Genomic DNA, 15,906 nt, shown 5'->3' with positions numbered 1-15,906 from the left:
AAGTTCATAATATCTTTAACCCCATGAATTTATCCAATCAACCAGATTTTAAAGCAGCCCATAAATTTTTTAAGAGCCAATATAACTCAGCCTTGTATGAGCAGCTTTCTACCTTTATATACTGTCACAGGCAGAACAGACTAATTCCACTAAAATGGCAAAATCATGTAAGTAAAAAGAAGGATTCCCTACCTGCTCATGTAACTCAGCATCTTTTCCTGCTTTCTCATGGGAAGAAATCAAAGAACTAGACAAATAATCAAATCCACTTTGGGCCCTAGGTTTGGGTGGGGCCATGTCTCAGTCCACCCAAGGTCCCCTCAGATTGCCCAGAGAGGCACTTGGACCTGGAGCTGTGAGCAGAATGAATACCTTCCAAGACCAGAGTGGCAGCTCCAGTAATAGAGAACCCCTTTTGAGGGGTAGTGATGCACGGAGGGACTTGCAGCTTGCTATTGGTGGAGTTACTCCAGGCTGAACAGCAAATTAAAGACAACTTGCAAGAGATCAAAGCTCAGATTCACAGGTGCATAAGCCACCACCTGGAATGTCTGAGAAGCCATGAGGTGTGACTATATGAACAGGTGGACCTCATCTATCAGCTGAAAGAGGAGACACTTCAACAGCAGGCTCAGCAGTTCTACTGGTTATTGGACCAGTTCAATTGTCTTACTCATCAACTGGAGTGTACCCAAAACAAAGATCTAGCCAATCAAGTCTCTGTGTGCCTGGAGAGACTGGGCAGTTTGACCCTTGAGCATGAAGATTCAAATGTTCTACTCTTTGAAGCTGACACAACTGATCTGTGCCAGACCATCACCACATTTAGGTCTCTCAAAACAATTCAAATTCCTCAGCACTTGATGGCTTATGTTAGTTCATCAAATATTGGGCCCTTCCTGGAGGAGAGGCTATATCCCAATGCCAGAGCAGAAGTCTGCATCCAGTATTGCAGCTGTCCCTCTCAGCAAATGGCTCCTTGGAAGCAAACCTGTCAGTGGTCATCAGGCTCCTTACACACCCAGCACAAACCCCCAGGACTGGCTCACCCAAAAGCAGACCTTGGATAACAGTCAGACTTCTTCCAGAGCCTGCAATTTCTTCAGTAATGTCTGGGGAAACCTAAAGGGCTTAGAAAATTTGCTCCTCAAGAGACAGCAACAGGAAGTTCCTGAAAAACCAAGTTATCAAAAGTGTAACAGCCATTCCACTACTAGCTCTCCATTGAAATGGAAAAGGTTGAAGATCTAGAGCTTCCTGATCAAGATAAGATGAACCTATCAGATTGGCTAGTGACTCCCCAGGAATCCCATAAGCTGGGGAAGCCCGACAATGGCAGTCATGAAAGCAGTGAGAAGTTTAAGCTCTTGTTCCAGTTCTATAACGTGAATGATTGGCTTGTCAAGACTGACTCCTGTACCAACTGTCAGGAAAAGCAGCCCAAAGGTACGGAGTTGGAAAATGTGGGCAATCTGAAGTGCCTGAATGACCACTTGTAGGCCAAGAAACCATTGTCCACCCCCAGCATGGTTACAGAGGATAGGCTTGTCCAGAACCATCAGGACCCATGTAAGGTAGAGGAGGTAGGCAGAGCCAATGAGCCCTGCACCAGCTTTGCAGAGTGTGTGTGTGATGAGAGTTGTGAGACGGAGGCTCTGTATAAGTGGCTTCTGAACAAAGAAGGAAAGGATAAAAATGGATGCCCATGGAACCCAAACCTGAGCCTGAGAAACATAAAGATTCCCTGAATATGTGGCTCTGTCCTTCTAGTAAAGAAGTAATAGAACTAAAGCACCAAAGTCAATGGTTCCTTCCAGAATTGCTGATTCCTTCCAAGTCATAAAGAACAGCGCCTTGTAGGAGTGGCTTATCAGGCCCCCATACAAAGAAGGAAGTCCTAAGGAAGTGCCTAATACTGAAGACAAAGCTGGCAAACAAAAGCTAAAAAGCCCCATGAGCACTTCCTGGTGTCCCTTTAACACAGCTGACTGGGTCCTACCAGGAAAGAAGATGGGCAACCTCAGCCAGCTATCCTCTGGAGAAGACAAGTGGCTGCTTCGAAAGAAGGCCTGGGAAGTATTACTTAATTCACCTCTACAGGAAGAATATAACTTCCCCCCAGACCATTATGGCCTCCCTGCAGTTTGTGATCTCTTTGCCTGTAGGCAACTTAAAGTTGGTAAGTTGCTAAAAAGAAGTGGTTATATCGAACTCATCTACAGATGTGAAGGAATGGACAAGAGTTGAGCAGCCTTTCTGCTGATTATCACACATCATGAGCTGAGTGACTGAGGCTTGCCAAATCATTGTGTTTCTGGGTCTGACCCGTTAGCTTAGTTCTTCCTCTGCCTAATTTTGAACTAGCAAAGTGAAGTGAGTCATCAGATTATGAGTTACTGTTTAAAAGAAAAATGTTGTTTATTGATGCTGAGCTGATTCAGTTCCTTCCTTCTTACAGAAGTGTTAATTCACCCCCACACTAGAAATGCAGCATCTTTGTGGATACATCTTTTTCACAAGCCTCCAAGCCTCCTTAGATCAGGTCGTTACAAAAAGTACATCAAAACAGTCTAGTTTTAAAACTGAAATATTTCTGTAATCGAAGTGTATTGATGTATTCTAAAGCTAGTAAACTTCCCTAACATTTAATTGCCCTATAGATGCTTCTCTAGCTGTGGGTTTTCTTCTGTTAGTGGTCTGAAATAATGATTTTCCTGTTCTATTAACATATAGTGTATTTTGCACAAAAAATTAACTTGGCCAATAGTGATTACCAAAATATATATTAATAATCTTGGCAATTTTTGACATTAATTATCAAACATTTTAGATTACATGTTCTACATTATTCTTCTTCACTTGAAAGAAATTCAGCTACTGCAAATTTTTTCTTTCTTTCTGCAAATGTTATTAAAATATCCAGTGAGCTCTTTTAGAAGGGCTCCGTATTATTTCAATAGTATTTTTAAGGTAGTTCTAGCCTTTTAGAATATTCTACAGACCTGTGGGGTTCAAAAGAACCCCAGTAACAAATAAGCAAATAGGCAAAAGACATGTTGGAAATGTAGTATAGTATTTGAACCATTCACTATCATAGGGATTATCGGTGCATCCTGGGTAATGGAAGCAGAGCTTGACACCTGGTGCTTTTAACTAGGGATAAAGTCGTCCTCTCACTGTAAGCACAGCATACCTGTACCTCCAAAAGTGACATTTTAGTGAACAGGCCATTTTCAACACTTGTGCCTTGGGGTGTGTTAATTGAAGCTTTATGAAAACTACTGAGGTTTTCTCTATCTCCTTAAAGTTATGTCCGTGCTTTAAAATGTCTCTGTAGAAGAGAAGTGGGGTTTATAATGTTTTTAAATTCTCTAAGATGTATTTGCTGCTTTCCAGACTTTGAAACTATTAAGCTTCTTAACTGCCTCTTATTGAAATACTTCTGGGGAAACTTCAGGGTCTCACAATGTCATTGCCATACAGCTTCACTGCAGTTCTCTGAACCACAGCTGAAAGAGTTTTGTATTATTTTTTAATTCCCTCCCCAGATATCATACAGAACTATTACAATAAAGATGGTGGGCAAAAAACAATGTAAGGAGCCTTTCCAGTTATCTTAAGTTGCAGCTAACTCTGTAGTTTCTTTTTTGAGGCCAAATACACTGTATTTTACATTGTCAAAATATAATTTACATTAATCACTATGTTAATGAGTATGTAAAACATTATTTTGCATTGATGAATTTTGTATCTGCCTCCATTAAAAGCATAACAGCCATAAAATAATAATAATCAAATCAAAATGTTTCAACTAATTTTCAGGATTCCTGAGAATATGGCTTCATCCTACAATTTGTAAGCTAAGCACTAATAAAATACAAGAGAAATTCCCCAGCTTTACAAGATTCAGTAAGATACCTCAAAGTAGGCTATATCTAGTGTATTAGTCTGATTTCATGCTGCTGATAAAGACATACCTGAGACTGGGTAATTTATACAGGAAAAAGGGTTTAATGGACTTACAGTTCTACATGGCTGAGGAAAGCCTCACAATCATGGCAGAAGACAAGGAGGAGCAAGTCATGTCTTACATGGATGGCAGCAGGCAAAGAGAGAGCTTGTACAGGGAAACTCCTGTTTTTAAAACCATCAGTCTCATGAGACTTATTCACTATCATGAGAACAGCACAGGAAAAAGACCTGTCCCCATAATTCAATCACCTCCCACCAGGCTCCTCCCATGACACATGGGGATTGTGGGAGTTACAATTCAAGATGAGATTTGGGTAGGGACACAGCCAAACTATATCAGTTATCTTTGTATTTATAGCACAACTATTTGTTCACAGAATTAATGAATGTATGCCATAATTCTGCATGGGTCAATAACTCTACTACACTGATTACTCAGTTAATTGATGTTTATAAAATGTACATTTTTTTCTAGATTTTACAGTAATATATATTTACTTTAAGGACTTTCTTTTTAAACTGATTTCAATATATGGATATTTTCCTTCATTAAAAATTTGCTCAGCAGCAGCAGTCTGACTTGGGATATTTATCTTGAAATTGATCCAATGAATATTCTCAATTTCAATAACTACTCTGGCAAGAAAAAGCATACAGAATTTCCAAAATCAATACAGTAGATCAGTGTCTGCAGCACAGCACAATTCATACAGGCAATGCAGTGTTGTATCATGTGTTTCCATTTCTCAATGCTAATTGAAGATAAACTGTCAAATGTCATTAATCTGTTTACCACATTCCACTCCTCCTCTCCCCCAACAGAAGGCTTTATTTTCTCTTTTTCAAATAATTTCAGAAATTTTTGTAGAGCAGGATGACTTCTTAAATAAGCAACTTTTAAATAGGTTTTAAATAGGTCACCGTGAGTGAAGAGTAATAAAGAATGAATACTGAATTCATGAAGGGATTCTCTAAAGTTCTCTGTGCACTTTACTTTTTATCACTTTTCCAGTAAGATTCAGATTTCCAAATTTCCACTTTTAGGCTTAAATGTGCTTGTGAAGTCTCTATTTTTCTAAATTCCATCACCATTAAATGTTTTGATACATTCCCACTGCTACCACCCTATTTCAAATCTAGAGTTGAACTAGGAAGCTCTGAGACCAACTATGATACCTGGGTAATTTCTCATATTCTCAAAGTTCCTTCACTTACAAAATGAAAACATTAAGATCTACGTATCAGGGTCATGGTGATTATGAATGAGACAGTATGCATGAGAGAGCCTGGGACAGGGCCTCACATCAAGCAGGTGCTAATCGCCTCTAAGAAACGTTCCTCTTTTCTCTCTCCCTCCTCGGTCCTCCTTCCAGACTTCACAGCAAGACTCATCCTGAAATGTGAATGTGATCTCCTTACCCTCCTACTCAAATTCCTCCAAAAGTTCACCGTACTCTAGCACAGTGGTTCTCAAAGTGTAGTCCCCAGACCAGCAGCACCTCTTGCACTTGCCTTTCCAAACTTCCTCTAAGGAGAGTTTACTTACTATCTTCCAAACCTGCCACTCTCCCAAACCCAAGATTTAACTCATCTTTTACATCCTTCTCCCTCTATGATCTCTCTCCTATACTACTCAGCTTAAAATCTTTCCTGACGATCCCAATCTCTAGGACTTTTTCTGATCTCTAATTCCAATTATTTCTGAATACAAAGAGTCTTCATCTTACGATGGGGTTTGTGTCTGGATAAACTCACTGCAAAGTCAAAAAATCTTTAACTGAACCATTCTGTAAGTGTAGTACTGTACTAAGGTGAAAATCTGCAGAGGTCACAAACTAGTTGCACCTGGCCCACCCAGAGAAGGTGTGGGTTAACTAAATTGGTTGCAAGTAACATTAAAAATCAAGAAAAATTACGCAAAAATACAGATCTTTGGCCTGTGTTGGAGACAATCGGATCTGCGTTTGAGAGACCCACATTCCCATGTGGCAACAATCAGCTAAATGGTAAATGTTTCAAGCATTCACCAGCTCTTTCCATTCTAAATAAAGGTTTTCTTTTGACATCAAATATCTCAAATGGTGATTTACATTTCTTATGGTTATGTAACTTCATGCTTGTTTTGTCTCTCCTAATAGGATACAGACCTTAAAGTACCTGTCCCTGTCTTTGACTTTTTAAAAACCTCTTGTTACCCTGAACACAAACCAGTATTTAGTGCAAAATTATTGTAAAAGAATATTCTGAACATTGTAGACAACCGCAAAATGCTGAATAATCCACACAGTTTTTCTGGAAACTTTTGGCTTTCTACCAAGTTGGAAAAGTTTTATTAGTTTATGTTTTCCAAACATATGGATTAGGGTACAACTCTTAAGACAGATAATAAACATTTTTTATCATATTATTTTGGTTTAGGTTGTCTTTCATTTTCTAATGAGAAATACGTATGAAGACAGCGTGCTCTCTGCTGAGATTTAGCCCCTGCCCGGCACAGCATGTGACAGAACCTAGATACTGTTTGTAACGTTTAGTTTGAATCCTACTTTTATATCCTCGATTTTATTTCCCGGAAAAGAGTTTTAATTTCACTCTTTGGTAGAAGTCATAATGGCTTTCTCCGGCCCGGCCTCAGGTTAACCATTCACCTGGTTTGGCAGCGACAAAAGATGAGCCACCTTAACAAAGCTGCCTTGCTGTGGCTCAAAGATAACCTGAGAAACCTAACCAAAATGAGAATTTTAAAACACTGTTTACGTACGGGGCCTCTGTTAAACCTTCCATTTGAACCCATTTGCCGACTCTTGCCTGTCCACACATATCCGCACCCCTAACATCAACATCAGGAGAATATTCGATAATACTCTCCTTTTCCTTCCCCCACCCCAAATCCTCCAGGGGGCGCCCCGGAGGACCGCGCTGGCCCCCCAGCGGGAGGGCGGCCATAGGCGGGAGCCCAGGCCCGACTCCCTAACGCCGCGCGCACTCCCCATACTCACCCTCCCGAAGTCACGGAAGTGCCGCCTGACCCCGCCCCTTCCGCCGGATCCTCCCACGCAGAAGTAGCGCCAACTGCAGGCGCGTGGGGCCCGGAGATCGCCTGGGGCCGGGTGGCGGCACGGGGCATGGTCAGGGTCCCCGCGGACGTGGCCGCGCAGTTCCGGCGTGTGGCGGAGAGCGCGTGAACGTGAAGGCCTCCCGGCTTGCGGCAGGCTGCGGAAGCTCTGCGCCGGGAAGTTCTCTGGCGGGGGGAGGGGAGGGCGGTTTACGGCCTTTAGGGTAGGTTTTGCCCTTTTTAAGGTCCACATGGACTCTTTAGCCCCCGAAGTTCGAGGGTAACTTTCGTTCCCTCCCGGCCTTCGCGACACCCTCGAGTCGGACGGAGGCCTAGTCCTGCCGTCAGCCCCAGCATCCTGGGGCCGGGACCCCCGGAGCCCCTTCTTCCGCTCTTTGGAAACTTAAAATGTGGGGTGAGGGAGAGACGTGTTACGTTTTACAGACCGGTGAATTTAAAGACATTCAAGCTTCTCATAGTGATTTGAAGAAATGCTCAGCGTTCGGCCGAAATAGTTTTACGTTTTTAAACCATGGCATGGTTTTTAAAGGTTGAAGTTCCCACATTTTTTTTTCTCTTGAAAGGCACCCTTTCGTTTTGATTAGTATTTCTTAACATGCACCCAAAGCCAGGACTCAGCCTCACTGCTGCAGGGATGTCCACGGGAAGTCCCGAGGGGGGAAAGGCACAAGCTTGAAATGGCATAATATTTGCTACCTCACTGCGTGGGCGGAGTGGTAACTAATTTTTAAAAAACCTCTTAGATGACGTAATAAGTAGTAAAGCCGTTGTATGCTATTATAGAATTTTTGAGAACAACTTAATCACCCAAATGTTTGCTATAATGTGATAAAGATAGCATCGATGGGCAGCAGCCAGGATCGAATTATGACAAGTAGATATGGTTATAAATGGGGGCCATGCAGTATAATTAGTATATGGAAACCAAGATGTCAGTCCTCACACAGAATTTGTGTAATGACATGCATTTGGGAGGCTTCAGGCCTTTTCCGCTATTAGCTACAGGTTGATTCTTACTGAATATAGAATAATAAAAAATGAATTACTGGTCTCACCATTTTCATTATTACTATTTGGACTATTTTACTCCAAAGAGTGATTGTAGACTCAATAGTCAATGACAGAAAATTAAGCACAAGTCTAAATGAAGCCGAGGATCTAGTGGAGAGAACATAGAATCAGACCTTTCAAATCTCAGTTATTGAACACAAACAGAATGACAGTTCTTGAGACGTTTTACTTCCTTTCTTTAAACTTGGCGTTGCTCATCTGAACAATTGTTTTGGTAAGGGTTACGTTTCATGAAAGCCCAGTTTGTGCTACCTTAAAAGTGAAGAAGTTTGTTAATTTTAAAATTGAGTTAATCTTTAACCTGCTTTTCATTCTACAAACTCTAAAACACTTTCATGCATGTCACTTTTTTATTCAAAAGTTTTCTAAACAGTACAGCTTGGGGAACATATTTCCGTGGAACATTAGTCTCTTGCAAAATGTTAATAGATGCTTCATGGGAAAAAAATTGCTAGCATTACCAGTACCGGCGAAAATATGAACCTGTCATTATGAGGCTATGGGAAATACACCTACGTAACACTCTTGCCAAAAATGTTTAACCTGAATCTGATTGTGAGGAAACACTCGGATAAATTCAGAATGTGATTTGTTTGGACCTTTCAATAAGGTTAATGTGGAAGACAATAAAAAAAGGCAGGAGGACTGATCTACATTAAAGACAGCTGTCAACTAGATAGCCTTAAGGATTTAAAAAATTTGAACCTGGGCCGGGCGCAGTGACTCACACCTGGAATCTCAGCACTTTGGGAGGCGGAGGCGGGTGGATCACCAGGTCAAGAGATCAAAACCATCCTGGCCAACATGGTGAAACCCTATCTCTACTAAAAATACAAAAATGAACTGGGCATGGTGGCGCGTGCCTGTAGTCCTAGCTACTCCGAAGGCTGAGGCAGGAAAATCACCTGAACCTGGGAGGCAGAGGTTGCAGTGAGCCGAGATTGGGCCACTGCACTCTAGCCTGGCAACAGACAGAGACTCCAGTCTCAACAAAACAAAAAAACGGTTGTTTCAGGTGAATAGTATATGAATGTTCTTTTAACTCCTCTATAGATTTGAAAATTTTCAAAATAAATAGTTGAGGACAAATTGTAGCTAGCAATGCTGGAAACCCATTTGTGCCTCCCAGCAGGTGGCAGCAAATTAATACTCCATAAGGTACAGGAAAATCATAGCAATTTCCTTGTGTTGGTAAATGTTTCGGATGTTGCAGACTGGCTTTTTTTAGGGATAGGAGCCAAAAGAATATTGTTGCCAGATTATGGATGTTTATGTTAATTTATCAACTAGTTGGGAAAGTACTTATTGTTGTTCTTCATTGCTCATCTCTCACAGAACCAAAAGTCTATTTGTAAGCTCTTTTATTGGAATAACAGTCAAGCTCATGTTACTTCATAAACACTCTCCATAACCATTAATTGGCTAATATCCGTCAATACAACATTTCAAAGTTTATGAAATACAACTAAAGTATTCTCAGAGGGAAATTTATAGTTTTTTCATGCCTTTGTTAGAAAAGAAGAAAAAAAATCAGTGATCTAAGTCAGGATCAGCAAACTGTGGTCTACAGGCCAAGTCCAGTGCATAGTCTTCTTTTGTACAGCCTACAAAACTCTAGAAAGACTAATTTTAAAAATAGACAAATTACCAGTATCTGGAATGAAAGAACACTAAAGATTCTACAGACATTAAAACATGGGTCTCAACCAGAGGGTTTTTTCCCCCCAAGGAACATTTGGCAATGTCCAGAGACATTTTTGGTTGTCACAGTTGGAGAGTCTGCTATCAGAAGACAGAGGCCAGGGAAACAGCTGAATATTCTGCAATGCACAGGACAGTCCCCCACAGCAGTTTGCTGGCCTGCAACGTTGATAGTGCTGAGATTGAAAAATTCTAATTAAAACCATAAAATAATATTATAAAAAAATTTATACGAATAAAATCTGATAATTTAGAATAAAAAGTTTTTGGGGCCAGGCATGGTGGCTCATGCCTGTAATCCCAGCACTTTGGGAGGCCGAGGCGGGTGGATCTCTTGAGGTCAGGAGTTTGAGACCAGCCAGGCCAACTTGGAGAAACCCCATCTCTATAAAAATACAAAAATTAGCCAGGTGTGATGGCATGCACCTGTAATCCCAGCTACTTGGTAGGCTGAGGCAGGAGAATCACTTGAACCTGGAGGCAGAAGTTGTAGTGAGTTGAGCGTGCACCACTGCACTCCAGCCTGGATGACGGCGAGACTCTGTCTCAAGAAAAAAAGTTTTTTGGAAAAAAAAAAACTTATCAAAACACTGAAGAAGAAATAGAAAATCTGAGTACTTGTATATCTGTTACAAAATTTGAATTCATAATTTAAAAATACAAAGAAAACCATCCCCGTTAGTGAATTCTATCCAGCATTTAAATAACATACAATGTCAATTTTATATAAACTCAGAGAATAGAGGAGGAAGGAGTAACAGCAGAGCCTTCGGAAAAATCTAACAGACATTAGAGGAAAAAAAAAAAAAAACAAACTAATGTTACTCACTAATACAGATGCAGAATTCCTATAGAAAATACTAGCAAATTGAACCCAGAAAAAAAATAAAATGCAGTGGCCAATTGTGGTTTATCCAGAATGCAAGATTTGCCCAACATTAATAAACAGTAATTTACAACATTAATAAAGGAGAAAATCTTAATAATGGCAGAAAAAGCATTTGACATAATTTATTGCCAACTCATGATAACAATCACAAAACTAGAAATAAAAGAGAACTTTATAAAGGACATCTGTGAAAGATCAATAGCTATTATGCTTAATGGTGAAATATCCAATCCTAGGATTGGGAACGAGGTAAAGCTGTCGGCTCTCATCACTTCTATTCAGAAATTCTAGACAGTACAATAAATAATTAAAATAATAAAAGATAAATATTAGAAAAGTGCAAAACTGTCTATTCACAGTGGTCTATGTAGAAAATCTGTTTTTCAAAGCTACTAAATAAATTGTGTTTTGTAGACTATCCATGTGGAAAATCTTCAACATCTACTGGATGTTGAAGTCATGGGATAAAAGCTCAGTATATACAAAAAAATACTTTATATACTAGTAAGCAGCAATTGGAAAATGACATGTTAAAATATGCCATTTATAATAGTACAGATGATCCCTGACTTAGGAGGGTTTGACTTATACGATTTTTTTTTTACTTTATAATGATGTGAAAGTGATAGACATTCAGAATGCTCCTCAGGTTACAATGGGGTTACATTCAGATAAACCCATTGTAAGTTGAAAATATTAAGTTGAAACCCCACTACAATTTACAGTATTTTCCATTTAGGATGGGTTTATTCAGACATAACCTCGTCATAAGTTGAGGAGCATCCGTATTATAAATACCTAGGAATATGTTTAATGAAAGACATGCAAGAGCTGTACTCTAAAGTGACAAAACATTGCTTAAATGAAAGAGCTAAATAAATGGAGAGATGTGCCATATTTGTGCATACTGAACATGTGCCAAGAAAGACCATATTCTGGGTTATAAATCTCAATTTATAAGGATGAAAATCATACAAAGTATTGTTCTCCAACCACAATGGAATTAGAAGTCAATAATAGGTCTTTGGAAATCTCCAAACCTCAATAATCAGAGGCGCAGATTTTCCAGACTGCTGGCCTCAAAAGTTCAGACTGATACTGAAGACATTCTTCTCTGCACAGCCAAGCCAATTGATTCACATGGGAAATAATTATGGACATATTGCCACATTCTAACCAACTGCACTAACCTGGCACTGCCCTGAGATTGGGGTATGCTGGAAGCAACTGCGGACAGCTATATACTTTATTGTACTAAAACAGAGTTACAGCATATTTAAAATTCATGAAATTGTTCCCATTTCTTGCTTTCCTTCCCTCACAGTCTGAAAATACTGATGAAAAATCTGGGAACAAGATTATGGGTGTAGTTGACAAAACAGAAAATCTGTTCTTGGACAGCTTTTGATGAATTTAATAAGACAGAGATAATGAACATAGACTACATTTACATAATGGCATAACAAAAATTCATTGAACAATGCTAACTGGGGGAAACTACAGTTTGAAAACTGAATGTAAGATTGTGGTTCTGGCAAGATTACTCATTCTATTTAATGATTATACATGGTGTTGAAGGGGATGGAGGAATAGTCCATTTTGTGCTCCTATAACAGAATACCTGAGACTGAGTAATTTATAAAGATTAAAATAAACATTTACTTCTTAGAGTTCTGGGGGCTGAGAGGTGCAAGGTTGAGGGGCTCACATCTGGTGAGGGACTTAATGCTGTGTCATTCCATGGCAGAAAACGGAACGGTAAGAGAGGGGAAGAGGGGTGGGTGGAGAGAGGACTGGCTTCATCCTTTTATGTGGAACTCACTCCTGTGACAACCAGTTCATTCCTGTGAAGTGGCATTAATCAGTGTCTGCGGGCAGAGGCCTCATTACTTAATCACCTCTCAACACTGTTGCACTGGGGATCAGGCCTCTAACATGTGAATTTCAGGGGACACATTCAAACCGTAGCATTCCACCTCTAGCCTTCAAACCTTATCTCACCATGCGAAATACATTCATTCTATCCCAATTGTCCTAAAAGTCTTGCTCTACATCAGTTCAAAAGTCCAAAGACCAAAGTCTCATGTAAATCAGATATGGGTGAGATTCAAGGCACAATTCATCCTAAGGCAAATTCCTTTCCAGTTGTGAGCCTGTGAAATTTAACAAGTTATCTACTTTATATATATAAACATATATAAACATATATATTTATATATAAACATATTTATATATTTATATATATAAACATATATATATATATATATATGGTGGGACAGCATAGGATAGACATTCCCATTCCAAAAGGGAAAAACAGGCAAGAAGAAAGTAACAGGACCCAAGCAAGTATAAAATCCAATAAGAAAAATGAGTTTTAAAGCTGGAGAATAATCTCTTTTGACTCCATATCCCATATCCTGGGCACACCAGGATGGGGCAGCGTCCCCAAGGCCTCATGCAGCTCCATTCCTACAGCTTTGGTGGACTGTCCACCGAGCAGTGCTCAGATCGAAATTTCATGCCTCCAGCTTTCCCAGATTGGAGTTGCATGCTGGTAGCCCTACAGTTTTGTGGTCTTGGGAGCTGCCCCACTCTCAAGACCACTAGGCATCGACCTACTGGGCTGTCCACATTCTTTGAAATCTAGGTGGAAGTCACCATGGCCCCACAGCTCTTGCATTCTGCACACCTGCAGAATCAGCACCACATGATACCACCAAGGCTTACCGCTTGTGTCCTCTGAAATGGCAGCCTGAGCCACAGCCAGGCCTGCTTGAACTACTGCTGGGGTGACAGGATTACTGCACTGGCGTACAGGGAGCAGAGTCTGGAAGTGGTTCTGGGCAGTAAGCCTATGGAGGGCACCCTGGGTCGTCCACCACAAAACCATTACTGTTCTAGAGCTCTGGGCCTGTGATGGAAGGGGAGCCTCAAAGATGTCTGAAATTCCTTTCAGGTCATTCTCCACGGTCTTGATGCATATCACTGGTTTCCTTCTAGCCATACTAACCTCTTTAGCAAATAGTGGCTTGGCCATATCTTTGGTTTGCTGTCCTAAAGATACCATTTTACTTGTGATCTGAGAAACCAAAATAGATGCCCCTTTATCAACTAAGACAGACCCCAAGGTTAAGGAGACAGATACTACCTATGGGTTGAGGGTTCAGTGCTCAGCTGACATGACAACTTCTAAACTCCTATGGCTGTAAGGAAAAACATACTCTTACTAAACTCCATAACAATAGGAGCTATCAGGTAAATTATCAAGAGCCCTCATAAACTGATTTACAACCCAGACCACTTCCACTCTGATTGGACAGAAGACCTACCTTATAAACACACTTTCCTAATAAGTAACTATAGACCTTAAGCTAGTTTCAGCAAGCTTATAGATACTATGCACAGTCTTCGTATCCTACAGTTCACCTTTTAATGTGGAGCCAAATTTCACCTCATTTTAATGCCAAAACCCCACCCCAAAGTGAACATGGGATATACATTACATATATGCCTGCCCATTGCGCATGCACTCAACTCTCCACATAAATATGTATAGCTTTTCCCCAAACCTGCTGACTATGTATGACTGTACAGGCCCTTTGAGGCATAAGGGCCAACCTGCCCTTTTCGTCTTCAAAGAAGAGCACCTGCAGCACGTGCCAGAGACTCTTCTCAGTTTGCAAACTGATATTGCCAATAAAGCTCTCCTTTCTATCATTTAGGCATTCTGGTGGTCTTTTGGACAACACACTCTCCATGCCCAGGCTGCAAATTTTCCAAATCTTTCTACTCTGCTTACCTTTCAGTATAAATTCTAAATCACTCTCTCTCTCTCTGTAGCTTTCATATCTTACATTTTATCTTATCTTGCTGTATGCAGTTAAACATATCCATGCAACTCCTTCAATAATTTGCTGCTTAAAAAATTCTTCCACCAGATATTTTAGTTCACCTCTTTTAAGTTCTGTATTCCACAAAGTCCTAGGAAATGGACAGAGTTCCACCACAATTTTCTGCAAAACACGGATAGCTTTTAATCTGGTTTCCAATGCATTTTTCTTATTTCCATCTGAGACTTCATCAGAATGGCCTTTACTGTCCATATTTCTACCAGCCTTCTGGTCATGACCACTTAAATAATCCTTAAGAAGATTAGGCTCTCCTCACAGCTCTTGTCTTTACCAGAATTGCCCAATGCTCCATTCACAGCAGTAGAGGCTTGTCTATTTGCTCCTCCAAATTCTTCCAGCCTCTATTTGTTACCCAATTCCAAAGCCACATCTACATTTTCAGGTATTTGTTATAGCAATAGCCACACTCCTCAGCACCAATTTTATGTCTTAGTCTGTTTTGTGCTTCTATAACAGAACGCCACAGACTAGGTAATTTATAAAGAAGAGAAATTATTTCGTACAGTTCTGGAGGCTGGGAAATCCAAAATCAAGGGAACCACACCTGGTGAGGCCTTCTTGCTCCATCATTCCATGGTGGAAGGCAGGAGGGCAAGAGAGGGAAAGACTAGACAAAGGCGAAGAGCAGGGAAGGGGGCTGAACTTACCCTTTTATCAGGAACTCACTCCCATGACAATTAATGCACTCCTGCAATAATGGCTCCATTAATCCCTTAATGAGAGTAGAGCCCTCAGGACCCAGTCACCTCTCAAAAATTTCACTTCTCAGTACCATTGCATTGGAAATGAAGCCTCCAACACATTAACATTAGGGAGCACATTCAAATCACAGCAACCCTGCCTGCTTGCTTCTACTCTCTCTATTATTCTGATAAAATAATTAGAATTTATTTTTTAATAGAAAGATTTCCAACATATAGATCTGTCCCACATGTGTCTCTTTCAAGGATTTATAAAATTAAACATTTCTCTTTCAATAGCACATTGAGAGGATTGGGGACTATAAATCATTTTTAATTTTAAAAAGTATTTTTGACCCTTAAAAAGGTTTTAAGTTATTCATCCTCACAATTATTTATTTTGACTGTCAGTTATGCTTAATATAACCAGATTAATTTTCAAATTTCACTTGGTAAGTACAGTTCATAGACCTTTCCTTCCAGAAGTTGCCTTTTTAAAAAATAACTTTTATTTCAATGTTTTTTCAATCTTTATCTTTCACAGTTTTTAACTTCATGTTACTTCTATTCATTCTGAAAATAATTATTCCATGTTGGTATAATTTT

At 40.0% G+C, this 15,906-nt stretch overlaps 1 protein-coding gene and 1 pseudogene across 1 annotated transcript in view; one reads left to right on the top strand and one right to left on the bottom strand.

Moving 5' to 3' along the window:
• MMAA (metabolism of cobalamin associated A) overlaps window positions 1-7,001 on the bottom strand; it is a 36,640-nt gene extending 29,639 nt beyond the window's left edge. The window contains exon 1 of the mRNA XM_015139277.3: window positions 6,972-7,001. The gene's annotated coding sequence lies outside the window, so the exon portion shown is untranslated. The remainder of the gene's footprint in view (window positions 1-6,971) is intronic.
• On the top strand, window positions 356-2,228 carry LOC702744 (nuclear receptor coactivator 4 pseudogene; annotated as a pseudogene).
• Window positions 7,002-15,906: the final 8,905 nt, after the last annotated feature.

This window comes from Macaca mulatta, chromosome 5 (genome assembly GCF_049350105.2).
Source record: "Macaca mulatta isolate MMU2019108-1 chromosome 5, T2T-MMU8v2.0, whole genome shotgun sequence".
In the NCBI taxonomy this organism is placed as follows: domain Eukaryota; kingdom Metazoa; phylum Chordata; class Mammalia; order Primates; family Cercopithecidae; genus Macaca; species Macaca mulatta.
This window is presented reverse-complemented; position numbering and strand designations above follow the sequence as displayed.